The following is an 11413-nucleotide window of genomic DNA, read 5'->3' on the forward strand; positions in this document are numbered from 1 at the left end:
TATTAAATAAAAATAGTTTTTTCTTTTCTTCGGCGGGATTTCTGGAAGTCGTCTCCTCATTGGAATTAATTCTTACCCTGCATTCTAAAGGTATTTTTCTTTGTATTTTTTTACTCCCGTAGTTTATTATTTCTAGACTAATATTCCTACACTAGTATACGGTAGAGTAATTAGATATATTAATTAGTCTTCGTATTCCACATTACTACTAGAATTCCTTTAGACGTAGCACTTTTATTTCGTAAAACAGCTTGGCCCTGATTTTTCAAATAGCCATAACTTTTTACTCGTATATCCGAATTAGATGAAACCAACGCCTAGAGTTTCGTCTTGATCCCACCTATCTTGTGAACCTATCATATCAACTTTTTGAAATTTTGAAATTTTGAAATTTGTTCATATTCATATTCAAACTTCTTTTGATCATATCTTTTTATCCGTAGCTCCATTTTAGATGAATTCAATTGCGTCGAATTCGTATCAAAGTAATCTTTCCGTTTGTATCATTAGTTTTAAATTTGCAACTTATAATTTTGATCAAATCAGATTTATCTATTAGTGCCCAAAAGTGTTCACATCGTTCTAAGCCGATTCAATGTTATATTGACGTATTTGTATCTTTTGATCCGCTAGTTCAAATCTAGTAATTCTTTTTTCTACATGCTCATATTGATCTCCTATATCCAGTAGCATCATTAGTTTCGACCTTTGAACCTTAAAAATTTGAGCGATTCAAATTTGTATTCGAACATTCATTTGATCTTATCTTGCAAATCGTACCACCTTTTCAATTGATTCCTTTTACCCCTAAACACTCATGTCATATATTTTTGTACGTAACGATCGTACTTCAGTTCAACTTCTCTTGACCTTTTGAATGCAAATTCAATTCATACTTCAATTCGCTATAACTTGCGTTGTAGTGCTTCATTTCAAGAAATTCTTTCTACAAATAAATTTTTATGTCTTATACTATTTGTCAAACAACATTCATGTTGTTCCCCCAATATTTTTCATCATCTCCCATAATGTATGCAAGTCGAACTTATATAGCAATAGTTCATCGTCCATTACCTCTTTTGATCTCATTCATGCACCTTCACTTTACAACACACTTAGGACCTTTTTATTAAACCTTACTACGTTGTTATTTTGCACCAAGACATGCTTTGTTCTTATGTTCTCTTGGTTCTTCCTTATTGGCATGAATGTTTATTGAATGCTATTCTTTTACGATAGATTGCTCGGAGTGTGGCGAGTAGAATTATCAGGATTTTGAGAGCGACTATCTTCATCAAGTAATACCAGGGAACTCACTTTGATCATACTATCACCTATGTTTTATGCATCGTAGTTCTACCATCCTATGCCCAATTGCATGCTACTTAGGTACTTGGAAATTGTAGTATAGATTGTAGTATCATGTGGTAGGCACACAACAACCCCGATACTTGGCCCCGGGACGAGAAATTTCATATTGCTATGCTTGAATAGACCGGATTTCGGTTGAGTGCATAACACGAGTGATGCGAGGTTGATTAAATAATCAAGACCGGTTAAGACAAGATTTTCAAGACCTCGGACGCAATGCAACTCTGGGTGAAGGACGGTTGATCGGCTCCCTGGAGAACCCAGTGGATGACCCGGGATGCTGGAGAGGCCATGACATCCTGCGGAAAGCTTCATCCAGGCTCAAAGAGACGGACGGATATTTTCAAGACCCAAGGCTTACCTGCACAGCCACAAGTCATTATGGGCTCTGGCTTGGTTGGACAACGCGGCGACTCTGGACAGGCGGTGCTAGCAGATGTAGAAGAATGGTAGGAATGGATGGGCACCGACAGGGATTCAGAGGGACCCGTTCAAAGACCATGTTTTGATCATACGGTCTTCAAACACCCTGAAGTGCGAGGACATACTCGGAGGCGATCAAATCTTGTGGGGAACGTGTGCAAAACTCTGTAGAGTACTCAAACCTAATCGATTAGTCGTATCCACGGTCATGGATAACTTGAGCCAAAGGAACTGAAGTTATCTGGATTTCTCAACACCATTATATATATTTGATGAGGGTAATTATTGACAACTCGGGTACGAGAACTGGTTGGCGGAACCATCTCGTTAACAACCAACCTTGTAGTAATATTTTCCTTTTAGCCTCTCTTGATGTAGGATTTTTTTTTTCTTTACGCTAAAACTTATAGCCCCACTTGCCATATATGCATATAGTATAGATGATTACTTTTCACCCCTCTCTTATGTGACTTGCCAGCATATTCAATATGCTGACCTACACGGCTGCAACGTCTTATGTTGTAGATATTTTTCTTCGACGAGTAAGAGTACGATTCAGGGTTACGGTCTACACTCAACTTGCCGTTGGTGTTTATTGGGACTCCACTCCCTTGACTGCTTCCGCTGAAATATTGAAGGTATATATCAGTTTTATGCTATTTACATGTGATTGCACTTTGGTATATACATTGATGTACTGTGTGTGCCAGCATACTGATCCAGGGATGGCACAGAAACACAGAGGCTTGACTCGTTTTGAGTCGGGTCGCTACATATATGCATATATGGCAGGTGGGGCTATAAGTTTTGCATAAACCCAATTTTATCCTACAACAAGAGGGGCTAAAAGCAAAATGTTACTACATTGTTGGTTGTTAGCGAGATGGTTCCGCCAACCAGTTCTCGTACCCGAGTTGTCAATAATTACCCTCATCAAATATATATAATGGTGTTGAGAAATCCAGATAACTTCAGTTCCTTTGGCTCAAGTTGTCCATGACTGTGGACACGGCTAATCGATTAGGTTTGAGTACTCTGCAAAGTTTTGCACACGTTGCCCACAAGATTTGATCGCCTCCGAGTATGTCCTCACACTTCAGGGTGTTTGAAGACCAGATGATCAAAACATGGTCTTTCAACGGGTCCCTCTGAATCCTTGTCGGTGCCCATCCATTCCTACCGTTCTTCTACATCTGCTAGCACCGCATGTCTAGAGTCGCCGTGTAACATCCCAAAATTATAAATTTTGGAATGTTAATATAATTATTAGATTGATTGTTTGTTGGTTGCCTGAGTGACTGAAACTTGTGTGAAATTTGAAACTTTTCGAAACTTTTGAATGAGAGGGAATAAAATGACTTTCCCCTTCTCCGGTGAATTCAAATTCAATCTTTTAGAATCAAAGAGAGAAGATGACATGAATTTTTCAACCATAAAGAATTTGAACGGAGATATTTGCTTTGAATTCTTTTGCATTTTCATTCGTGCAACAAAATGCCGGGAAATGCATTCTAGAGAGGAGGAACATGACCCTCGAACCCACGGGCATTTTGAAAGTTATTTGAACCCTCAAACTTAGAGGGTCATTTGAAAATTATTTGCAAAAGGAAATAAATATTTTAGGCAATTTTGTGAAAATAATTTTTTCTGAAGTTTTTATTTTTGCCGTGGAAAAATGCCCATCATCTATATTTTATTTTTCTGATAATTTTAGTATATAAAAACTCTTTATTCCGAATTGATTTGATTTCCTTTTTATCGTTTTAGTTTCCTAGTTTTGAAAATAGGAATAGAATCACTTTTATTAGGAAATAGGAGCTGGCCCAATTAAGACACATTCCTATTTCAGCCCAAGAAGATCATCTTCTTCCTCCTCCCTCCCTCACGTCACACGAAGTTTCCTTCCATGGAGAGGAGAATCCCCACCTCCGGGATTCGCGAAATCCTTTCCTCCCCAGCGCCTCCCTTCGCCTCTATAAGAAGCCCCACGTCCTCCTCGTTCCATTCCCGTTGAAACCGCCGCCTCTCCTCGCCTCTAGCTCGCGCACCCCTCGCCGGAGTCGTCAATGGAAAACTCGCCAGAGAACTCCACCACCGGCGGCCTCCTCCACCACTCTTCCCTACAGCGAACCCACCTCAACCCGCCACCACCTCCCCACCCTTCGGCCACCCTCCTGCACCCCCCCTCCACCGCCCCCTGCTGCCCCTTCTCCACCTCCCCATCGCCATTGCCACGAGCAGCAGCACACCAGCAGTTTTCCACCACCTCGCCCCCTACAGACCCCCCTCCACCTCGCCACCACCCCCTCCTTGGAGCCCCCACCTTCGCCCCCCCCTTCCCCACCCCACGCCGGCCCCTACCTGTTGGGGAACGTCGCATGGGAAACAAAAATTTTCCTACGCGCACGAAGACCTATCATGGTGATGTCCATCTACGAGAGGGGATGAGTGATCTACGTACCCTTGTAGATCGTACACCAGAAGCGTTAGTGAACGCGGTTGATGTAGTGGAACGTCCTCACGTCCCTCGATCCGCCCCGCGAACAATCCCGCGATCAGTCCCACGATCTAGTACCGAACAGACGGCACCTCCGCGTTCAACACACGTATAGCTCGACGATGATCTCGGCCTTCTTGATCCAGCAAGAGAGACGGAGAGGTAGAAGAGTTCTCCGGCAGCGTGATGGCGCTCCGGAGGTTGGTGATGACCTTGTCTCAGCAGGGCTCCGCCTGAGCTCTGCAGAAACACGATCTAAAGGAAAAACCGTCGAGGCATGTGGTCGGGCTGCCGTGGAAAAGTCATCTCAAATCAGCCCCAATACCTCCGTATATATAGGTGGGAGGGAGGGGACCTTGCGTTGGGGCTCAAGGAGCCCCAAGGGGGTCGGCCGAGTCCAAGGGGGGAAGGCTCCCCCCCCAAACCGAGTTGGACTTGGTTTGGTGGGTGGGAGTCCTTCCCTTCCTTCCCACCTCCCTTTTTTTTCTTTCTCTTTGATTTTTCTTTGTATGGCGCATAGGGCCCTTTTGGGCTGTCCCACTAGCCCACTAAGGGCTGGTGCGCCACCCTTATGGCCTATGGGCTTCCCCGGGGTGGGTTGCCCCCCCCCCCCCCGGCGAACTCCCGGAACCCATTCGTCATTCCCGGTACATTCCCGGTAACTCCGAAAACCTTCCGGTAATCAAATGAGGTCATCCTATATATCAATCTTCGTTTCCGGACCATTCCGGAAACCCTCGTGACGTCCGTGATCTCATCCGGGACTCCGAACAACATTCGGTAACCAACCATATAACTAAAATACGCATAAAACAACGTCAAACCTTAAGTGTGCAGACCCTGCGGGTTCGATAACTATGTAGACATGACCCGAGAGACTCCTCGGTCAATATCCAATAGCGGGACCTGGATGCCCATATTTGATCCTACATATTCTATGAAAATCTTATCGTTTGAACCTTAGTGCCAAGGATTCATATAATCCCGTATGTCATTCCCTTTGTCCTTTGGTATGTTACTTGCCCGAGATTCGATCGTCAGTATCCGCATACCTATTTCAATCTCGTTTACCGGCAAGTCTCTTTACTCATTCCGTAATACAAGATCCCGTAACTTACACAAAGTCACATTGCTTGCAAGGCTTGTGTGTGATGTTGTATTACCGAGTGGGCCCCGAGATACCTCTCCGTCACACGGAGTGACAAATCCCAGTCTCGATCCATACTAACTCAACGAACACCTTCGGAGATACCTGTAGAGAATCTTTATAGTCACCCAGTTACGTTGCGACGTTTGATACACACAAAGCATTCCTCCGGTGTCCGTGAGTTATATGATCTCATGGTCATAGGAACAAATACTTGACACGCAGAAAACAGTAGCAACAAAATGACACGATCAACATGCTACGTCTATTAGTTTGGGTCTAGTCCATCACATGATTCTCCTAATGATGTGATCCCGTTATCAAGTGATAACACTTGCTTATGGCCAGGAAACCTTGACCATCTTTGATCAACGAGCTAGTCAACTAGAGGCTTACTAGGGACAGTGTTTTGTCTATGTATCCACACAAGTATTGTGTTTCCAATCAATACAATTATAGCATGGATAATAAACGATTATCATGAACTAAGAAATATAATAATAACTAATTTATTATTGCCTCTAGGGCATATTTCCAACAGTCTCCCACTTGCACTAGAGTCAATAATCTAGTTCACATCACCATGTGATTCCAACGAATCCAACACCCATATAGTTATGGTGTCTGATCACATCTTGCTCGTGAGAGAGGTTTTAGTTAACGGTTCTGAAACTTTCAGATCCGTGCGTTCTTTACAAATATTTATGTCATCTTATAGATGCTGCTACTACGTGCTATTCGGAAATGCTCCAAATATCTACTCTACTATACGAATCGGTTTCACTACTCATAGTTATTCGGATTAGTGTCAAAGCTTGCATCGACGTAACCCTTTATGACGAACTCTTTAACCACCTCCATAATCGAGAAAAATTCCTTAGTCCATTAGTTACTAAGGATAAATTTTGACTGCTGCTAGTGATTCAATCATGGATCACTCTCTGTACCTCTCAACATACTTTGAGTCAAGGCACACAACAGGTGCGGTACACAGCATGGCATACTTTAGATTCTACGGCTAAGTCATAGAAGACGACCTTCGTCTATTCTCTTTATTCTGCCGTGGTCGGGTTTTGAGTCTTACTCAAATTCACACCTTACAACGCAACCAAGAACTCCTTCTTTACTGATCTATTTTGAACTCCTTCAAAAACTTGTCAAGGCATGCATCTTGTTGAAACTTCTATTAAGCGCTTTCGATCTATCTCCATAGATCTTTGATGCTCAACGTTCAAGTAGCGCAATCTAGGTATTCCTTTGAAAAACTCCTTTCAAACAACCTTGTATGCTTTACAGAAATTCTACATTACTTCTAATCCACAATATGTCAACCACATATACTTATCAGAAATTCTATAGTGCTCCCACTCACTTCTTTGGAAATACAAGTTTCTTATAAACATTGTACACACCCAAAATCTTTGATCATCTTATCAAAGTGTATATTCCAACTCCGAGATGCTTGCACCAGTCCATTGAAGGATCACTGGAGCTTGTATACTTGCTAGTATCTTTAGGATCGACAAAACCTTCTGGTTGTATCACATACAATGTTTGCTCAAGAAAACCGTCGAGAAAACAATGTTTTGACATCCTACGTGCAATATTTCATAAATAATGCATCAACAACTAACATAATTCTAACAGACCTTTAGCATCGCTAGGAGTGAGAAAGTCTCATCATAGTCAACTGTTTGATCTTGTCGAAAACATCTTTGCGACAAGTCGAGCTTTTCTTAATAGTGACTTATTACCATAATCGTCTATCTTTTTTTTAAAGATCCATCTTTACTCAATAGTCTTATGACCATCAAGTAGTTCTTTCAAAGTCTACACTTTGTTTTCATACATGGATCCTCTCTCGGATTTCATAGCTTCCAGCCATTTGTCGGAATCTGGGCCCACCATCGCTTTCTCCATAACTCGTAGGTTCACTGTTGCTCGACAACATGACCTCCAGGACAGGGTTACCGTACCACTATGTAGTAGTATGCAACCTTGTCAATGTACGAGGCTTGTAGTAACTTGATCCGATGCTTGATGATCACCATCATCAGCTTCCATTTCAATTGGTGTAAGCGCCACAGGAACAACTTCCTGCGCCCTGCTACACACCGGTCGAAGTGATGGTTCAATAACCTCATCAAGTTCTACTACCCTCCCACTCAATTCTTTCGAGAGAAACCTTTCCTCGAGAAAGGATCCGTTTCTAGAAACAAACACTTTGCTTTCGGATCTGAGATAGGAGATGTACCCAACTGTTTTGGATATCCTATGAAGATGCATTTATCCACTTTGGGTTCGAGCTTATCAGACTGAAACTTTTTCACTTAAGTGTCGAAGCCCCAAACTTTCAAGAAATGACAGTTTAGATTTCTCTAAACCTCAGTCTATACTGTGTCATCTCAACGGAAATACACGGTGCCCTATTTAAAGTGAGTGCGGTTGTCTCTAATGCATAACCCATAAACGATAGTGGTAATTCGATTAGAGATATCATAGTATGCACCATACCAAATAGTGCGTGGCTATGACGTTCAGACACATCATCACACTATGATGTTCCAGGTGGCATGAACTGCGAAAAAATTTCCACATTGTCTTAACTGCGTACCAAAACTCGTAACTCAGATATTCATTTCCATGATCATATCGTAGATAGTTTATCCTCTTGTTACGACGAACTTCACTCTGAAACGGAATTGAACTTTTCAACATTTCAGATTTGTGATTCATTAAGTAAATACTCCTGTATCTACTCAAATCGTCAGTGAAGTAAGAACATAATGATATCCACTACATGCCGCAGCACCCATTGGACTGCATACATCAAAATGTATCACTTCCAACAAGTTACTATCTTATTTCATCTCAATGAAAACAAGGCCTTGCTCATGTGGTATGATTTGCATGTCACTAGTGATTCAAAATCAGGTGAGTACGAAGATCCATCAGCATGGAGCCTCTTCATGCAATTTATAATAACATGACTCAAGCGGCAGTGCCACAAGTAAGTGGTACTATCATCATTAACTCATATCTTTTGGCACCAATATCATGAACATGTGTAACACCACGATCGAGATTCAATAAACCATTGAAGGTGAGTATTCAAGAAAATAGAGTAACCATTATTCTCCTTAAATGAATAATCGTATTGCAATAAACACGATCCAATCATGTTCATGCTTAACGCAAGCACCAAATAACAATTATTTAGGTTTAACACCAATCCCGATGGTAGAGGGAGCGTGCGACATTTGATCATATCAACCTTGGAAACACTTCCAACACGTATCGTCACCTCGCCTTTCGCTAGTCTCCGTTTATGCCGTAGCTTTCATTTCGTGTTACTAATCACTTAGCAACCGAACCGGTATCCAATACCCTCATGCTACTAGGAGTACTAGTAAAGTACACATCAACATCATGTATATCAAATACACTTCTTTCGACTTTCGCCAGCCTTCTTATCTACCAAGTATCTAGAGTTGCTCCGCCTTAGTGACTGTTCCCCTCATTACAGAAGCACTTAGTCTCGGGTTTGGGTTTAATCTTGGGTCTCTTCATTAGTGCAACAACTGTTTTGCCATTTCACGAAGTATCCCTTCTAGCCCTTGCCTTTCTTGAAACTTAGTGGTTTTACAAACCATCAACTATTGACGCTCCTTCTTGATTTCTACTTTCGTAGTGTCAAACATCGCGAATCGGTCAAGGATCATTGTATCTATCCTTGATATGTTATAGTTCATCACGAAGCTCTCACAGCTTGGTGGCAGTGACTTTGGAGAACCATCACTATCTCATCTGGAAGATTAACTCCCACTTGATTCAAGTGATTGTCGTACTCAGACAATCTGAGCACGCGCTCAACGATTGAGCTTTTCTCCTTTACTTTGTGGACAAAGAATCTTGTTGGAGGTCTCGTACCTCTTAACAAGGGCACAAGCATGAAATCACAATTTCATCTCTTTAGAACATCACTTATGTTCCGTGACGTTTTACAACGTTTTCGGCGCCTTGCTTCTAAGCCATTAAGTATTTTGCACTGAACTATCGTGTAGTCATCAGAAACGTGTATGTCGGATGTTCATAGCATCCACAGACGACGCTCGAGGTGCAGCACACCGAGTGGTGCATTAAGGACATAAGCCTTCTGCGTAGCAACGAGGACAATCCTCGGTTTTACAGACTCAGTCTGCAAAGTTTGCTACTATCAATTTTCAACTAAATTTTCTCTAGGAACATATAAAAACAGTAGAGCTATAGCGCAAGCTACATCGTAATTTGCAAAGACCATTAGACTATGTTAATGACAATTAGTTCAGTTAATCATATTACTTAAGAACTCCCACTCAAAAAGTACATCTCTCTAGTCATTTGAGTGGTACATGATCCAAATCCACTATCTCAAGTCCGATCATCACGTGAGTCGAGAATAGTTTCAGTGGTAAGCATCTCTATGCTAATCATATCAACTATACGATTCATGCTCGACTTTTCGGTCTCATGTGTTCCGAGGCCATGTCTGCACATGCTAGGCTCGTCAAGCTTAACCCGAGTGTTCTGCGTGCGCAACTGTTTTGCACCCGTTGTATGTGAACGTTGAGTCTATCACACCCGATCATCACGTGGTGTCTCGAAACGACGAACTGTAGCAACGGTGCACAGTCGGGGAGAACACAATTTCGTCTTGAAATTTTAGTGAGAGATCACCTCATAATACTACCGTCGTTCTAAGCAAAATAAGGTGCATAAAAGGATTAACATCACATGCAATTCATAAGTGACATGATATGGCCATCATCACGTGCTTCTTGATCTCCATCACCAAAGCACCGGCACGATCTTCTTGTCACCGGCGTCACACCATGATCTCCATCATCATGATCTCCATCAACGTGTCGCCATCGGGGTTGTCGTGCTACTCATGCTATTACTACTAAAGCTACATCCTAGCAGAATAGTAAACGCATCTGCAAGCACAAACGTTAGTTATAAAGACAACCCTATGGCTCCTGCCGGTTGCCGTACCATCGACGTGCAAGTCGATATTAACTATTACAACATGATCATCTCATACATCCAATATATCACATCACATCGTTGGCCATATCACATCACAAGCATACCCTGCAAAAACAAGTTAGACGTCCTCTAATTTTGTTGTTGCAAGTTTTACGTGGTGACCATGGGTATCTAGTAGGATCGCATCTTACTTACGCAAACACCACAATGGAGATATATGAGTTGCTATTTAACCTCATCCAAGGACTTCCTCGGTCAATTCCGATTCAACTAAAGATGGAGAAACTGACACCCGTCAGTCATCTTTGAGCAACTGAGTTACTCGTAGCGATGAAACCAGTCTCTCGTAAGCGTACGAGTAATGTCGGTCCGAGCCGCTTCGATCCAACAATACCGCGCAATCAAGAAAAGACTAAGGAGGGCAGCAAAACGCACATCACCGACCACAAAAACTTTTGTGTTCTACTCGAGAAGACATCTACGCATGAACCTAGCTCATGATGCCACTGTTGGGGAACGTCGCATGTGAAACAAAAAATTTCCTACGCGCACGAAGACCTATCATGGTGATGTCCATCTACGAGAGGGGATGAGTGATCTACGTACCCTTGTCGATCGTACAGTAGAAGCTTTAGTGAACGCGGTTGATGTAGTGGAACGTCCTCACGTCCCTCGATCCGCCCCACGAACAATCCCGCGATCAGTCCCACGATCTAGTACCGAACGGACGGCACCTCCGCGTTCAGCACACGTACAGCTCGACGATGATCTCGGCCTTCTTGATCCAGCAAGAGAGACGGAGAGGTAGAAGAGTTCTCCGGCAGCGTGACGGCGCTCCGGAGGTTGGTGATGACCTTGTCTCAGCAGGGCTCCGCCCGAGCTCTGCAAAAACGCGATCTAGAGGAAAAACCATGGAGGTATGTGGTCGGGGTGTCGTGGAAAAGTCG

The sequence above is a fragment of the Hordeum vulgare genome, chromosome 3H, assembly GCF_904849725.1.
Source record: "Hordeum vulgare subsp. vulgare chromosome 3H, MorexV3_pseudomolecules_assembly, whole genome shotgun sequence".
Classification (NCBI taxonomy): Eukaryota; Viridiplantae; Streptophyta; class Magnoliopsida; order Poales; family Poaceae; genus Hordeum; species Hordeum vulgare.